Genomic DNA, 5,135 nt, shown 5'->3' with positions numbered 1-5,135 from the left:
CCACTCTGCCCAGTGCCTTTGCTTAGCTGGATGACTTGATGTTCACCATCAGGGGATCGATGGAGGGGAATATTTAAGATAGCAACCGTTTATTTCCTTCATTTAAGGAGTTAGTTGTTGGGGCGGTGGTTAGGTTAGTTTTAGTATTTAAGTTAATTCTGTGTTGTGTGTTTTTATTTTACTTCTATATTTGATTGTGGTATTTTGCATTCTTTTGACTGGGTTTGTATTGATTATCATGAAAACGTTTTTAATAAACATAAAAATATCTGGTGCAAGATCATTTGAGAAAAAATAAGTAGCAGCCTGCCTGCTTTTTCCAGGCTGGTTCTGCATTTTTGAATGTTTATCACCCATGACAGGAGGCTGAGTTGGCACAATTTACAATTTCAGTTTTGCCTCACAAGATGAAAGAAGAGCTCGAGCTCTGTCACTGTAATTCAGTATAAGGGAATCGTGCATGTTGAAGTAACATCGCTCTGTATGCATATCTCTGCATAAACAGATTGTGAATGTTCCATTTTTTTTGCTGTGGGGATGTTTTTCCATCGTGCACAGACATGGGGTGTTACAATTCTAATACCCTTGGCATGAATAGCCCTTTTCCTGGTAGAAGATGCTCCTTGTTGTTCATGCAGTGTAGAGCATTATGCCGACTTGAATCAGAAATCTACCAGGAAAATGATCACATTATATAGTGGAAAAGGTTATTACAGTATTTGATCAGAATATGCTGTGAAAATAATGATTTTAATGTGCATAGTTATTAATGTGTACTACCCAGTCATGGTCTGGGAATCAACACAAATTGCTGGGCGGTCTGTGGCATTTTGCCACCTCCCAAAAACAGATTCTCACTGCAATCACTTTGTGAATATCACGCGATTTCTGTATTTTTACTGGGAAATAAAAGTTGAACTCATGCCAGAAATTAAATTCTTCTGGAGCCTTTTTATTGGAACGATTTGTAGTCCTCACAGATGATTCGATCTGAATTCCAACAACAATGGAGGCCTGTGGGAGTGAAGCCCGGATTGGGGATGTGGAGGAGGATACTTCCCAACTGGTGTTCCTTAAAAAAATTTGAAAACTCTTTTGAGACCCTGTTGAACTCTTGAAGTCCACATGCTGCTGGAGAATGGGAAGCAGCAGGATGAGAGTGCAGAGGTCGTACACGAGCTCTCTGAGCTCTTCATGAAAATATTAAACAATACAGCCAGATTCAGCCACTTCAAAAACAGAGAGATCATCGCCAATGTCAGGAGTCTGCTGCTGCAGCAGAAATTGCGCAAATTTAAGCTGGCCAATCTGACGAACATGTGTCCTGAAATGGCCAAGAAGGCCCAAAGCTCTCATTCCCAGCTTGGCAGGTTGATTTGAGGATGAGGAGCTCAAGCCGATCCTTGATGATATTCAAGAGAAGCTTTCAGGGGCTGGTTTAGCACACTGGGCTAAATCGCTGGCTTTTAAAGCAGACCAAGGCAGGCCAGCAGCACGGTTCAATTCCCGTACCAGCCTCCCCGAACAGGCGCCGGAATGTGGCGACGAGGGGCTTTTCACAGTAACTTCATTGAAGCCTACTCGTGACAATAAGCGATTTTCATTTCATTTCATTTCAATATTAACAGCAACTTCTTCCGCACCACAGGCAGAATTCGTCGTTGGCCGATGGCAAAATCGTGGCTGGCCCCTGTTTCACGCCAAATCGCAATTCTCTGGTGCCTCGACAGCAGCGTCAATGCATTCTACTCTGCACGGACAGTAAACGTCATTTGCATTTCATTACCAGGCCTGACCCAGTATTCTCTGAGGCCTCCGCGATTCTCCACGTCCACTGGGGCGAATGTCTGAATTCGAGGTTCACTTGTGCTTTTAAAAATCGTGAAATGGGTGCCGTGGCTGTTGAGGGTGTGAGAGGGGGTACAGAATGTGTCAAACATCACCATCGTTGCTGACAGTTGTGCCGCTGGCTGGGGGGAGTAGCGGACTGTGGCTATGGGGATGGACGGGCACAGAACTCGAACGCTGCAGCCTGCATACGCTGCTGACTGCCCACTGCAAACTTAGAGCCACAGGTTTTATGGGTGTCCCCAGAGGGCACTCCCAACATGCTCTCTGGCCCCAGCCGACCCATCAGTGGGAATGACGCACTCCAGCGCAACCAGTGCCATCTTGTTGGTTAGGATGAGTGTGTGTGGGGAATGAAGTGCCTATATGCGGCTGCAGCTTGTCAGGCTCCTGAGTGTCAATCGTGAATCCGGCACCCTTTCCCATTGAAATCGATTGTGTTCCACGTGGCGACATATCTGGCCTCTCAACGGTTGTTGAATCGGTCCAGGTGCAGTTCCAGTTTTGCTGTTGTGGAAGCCCATGAATTCTGCCCCGGTGTAGGTCATTGGCCACCTTCCTGCACTGGAGGCCAGTCCTCCGGGTCTCACACTCCGAGGTCACTGCTGCTGCCACCTCGTCCCAGGCACCACAGGCTTCCATATGGCTAACCCTCCTGGACCCCTGAGCAGGACATCCCTCCTGGCCTCTACTGTGACCAGCAGCCTCCCCAGGTCAGCATCCCCGAATCTTGGGGCTGGTCTCCTTGGTGCCATTGTTGCAAACTGGCTGGGTTTGGATCAGCTTAAGTGCTGCTCGACCATGTTAGCGGGGTTGGCTGGCGAGCCTTCAGTTGTGGCAAGAAGCCCTGAGGCCTCATTAAGTAGACCAATTATCATTGAATAGCATTGCCAACCTACACCTGAGGGAGTCCGCGGACTCCCCGCACTCCACCTCAAAAGGTCAGAGCACCCCTGGGCCCGATCCCCAGTGTGGGCAAAATGCCACCCGGGCACCTTGGCACTGTCAGCCTGGCAATCTGGAAGTGCCAACAGTGGTACTGCCAGGGTACCACCCTGCACAGAGCCTGACCATCCAGGGGCCCCTGATCACCTGGGAGACCCCCAAGTGCCGGGAAGCCTGGCCCACCTTGATGGAGACCAGTGCTAAATAGCACTTGCTCGGGGTATCCGAGGCGTGGGAGAAAGATCCCGCATCTTGGGTAACTCCAGCGAGAGCATATTCAATTGAGGCTGACTGCACATTTGAATATGCCAAATTAGTTCCCGCCCATTGTGGGCAGGAACTCGATCGTTAGATCTCTTGAGGTGTGATGAGGCCAGTAACTCTCGAGATTTACCGGCCTTGTTGCATCCCAAGTGAGGCGCGTCAGGGCCAGTAGATCCCTGCCTTAGAATTTTTTCAGTAATGGGGATCTTCCCACCCCACACTTCATACCTGGCCTCACCCCCCCACCCCCCACCCCCTCATTGACATGGCAATTGGCCATGCCACCCGCAGCCCTTAACTTAGATCACATTTGATCACATTGATCACACTGTGTCCATTTTGTTTAAAAAGGAAGGGGTATAAAGACATGGGAAAAGGTGGGAAAAGGATTCCTAAGGTTGATACTATACGGGGAAGATATAACGATCAGGAAAGGCTGAACAGTCTGATGCTCTTTTCTCCAGAAAGGAGAAGGCTAACAGGGCTTTAAGATTTCAAAACATGTTTGATAGGGTAAACGTGAAGAAAATGTTTGCACTAGTGGGAGAGTCCAACCCTGCTGGTCATAGAATTACATTGAATATGCAGTGCAGGCGAAGGCAATCCTGCCCAAATAGTCTATACTGGTGTCTACACAAATCTTCTCCCCTTCTATCTATCTCTTCTCGGTCTTTCAATATTCCTTTGTATTCCTTTTCTCTCATTACTCCTTCTGAATTCTTTTCCCCCATTGAAATAAATGCCAGTGCTTTTTAGCACATTAATTGCTTCGCCACCCTGTAATGTTGCTTTTAATGATTTGTTTGTAACTATCTCAGGATCCCCTTGTTCTTCTGCCCACTTACTTTCTAAAGTATAGTTGAATACCAAATTTTCATTTGGTATGAAAATGCCCTTTTCATACCAAAGGGCATTTACTGGTGTTTAAGTTAATTTGACATTGAACTGCCTAGTCTGCAGGTTTTCTAATGTCTTCCTGTATTATGTTTCATTCTTTGGGGTTTTCTTATATCCCCAGTTTGATATAATCTCCAAACTTGGGATATTGAATAACTTGTTTCTAAGCGCAAATTATTAATATATATTAAGAATAAAAGTGGTCCTTTCACTGATCCTTGTGGAGAATCACCTACCTGACTCTCCCTCTAGCACCCAGGCACCTTGACAGTGTCAGGCTGGAACCTTGGCACCTCCCCTCTGACACTGCTTACCTTGCTCCAATCAGAAGAACTATTCTTTATCACTACACTCGTCTTTAAGGTTTTCTCTATTTTTTTTTAGCCAATATTATATCCATTCAGCTATTTGTCCTCCACTCCACATACCCAAATCTGTCATGAACCTTAATGTAAATTAGTCGCTAATAAATCAAATAGGGAATTCAGGAGAATCTTCCTTTATCTAGAGAGTAATTAAAAGCTGGAACACAATGCTATCGGGAGTAGTTCACAGTTTGAGCAATCAGCATAGATGCATGTATAGAGAAGCAAATAACAGAAAAGGGAATAGAAGATATACTAATGGGATTGTATAAAGGTTTGGAGAATAAATGCCAGCATGGATCTGTTGGGTTGAATGGCCCGTTTCTGTGCTGTAGGCTTGATGTAACTCAATGTAATATCCCAGTTGGTCAGGAAAATTCCCAAACCCAATTTTACCATTCTTCCCACAATGCTCTCACTAAATGTACAAGATTGAAATTGGAGTTGAGTCAGAATAGTGCCTGGATTGTGATTTCAATGAACCACAGATCAATCAAATAGACAAATCTTCTTAAACTTAGCAGTCTTACCTTCTTTATTCATTGAATAAAGTAACTTATCCAAAGGTTACTAGCCTTAGAAGCGTCCTGCTGTCTTGAGGTGTAGCATGGGACTGGATGACCTTGGTAGTACTTAGTATGATGAACATTTTAAGTGCATACTGAAGAGGTATTCACAGAATCAGTTCAGCTACTCGGATTTGAGTGTCCTGATCATGTATAGGAAATCTGAACAATAAGAGTGAATTTGACTTGGTTGATACATTGGAATTCTATACAGGGAAGGAAATTCACATTTATAAAGCCTCTGATCACA

At 45.3% G+C, this 5,135-nt stretch overlaps 1 pseudogene; it reads left to right on the top strand.

Moving 5' to 3' along the window:
- Positions 1–1,006: 1,006 nt before the first annotated feature.
- Positions 1,007–4,080, top strand: LOC119964227 (annotated as a pseudogene).
- Positions 4,081–5,135: the final 1,055 nt, after the last annotated feature.

This window comes from Scyliorhinus canicula, chromosome 4, assembly GCF_902713615.1.
Source record: "Scyliorhinus canicula chromosome 4, sScyCan1.1, whole genome shotgun sequence".
Taxonomy (NCBI): domain Eukaryota; kingdom Metazoa; phylum Chordata; class Chondrichthyes; order Carcharhiniformes; family Scyliorhinidae; genus Scyliorhinus; species Scyliorhinus canicula.
Note: the sequence above shows the minus strand (reverse complement) of the source record. Positions and strands in the feature narration are given on the sequence as shown.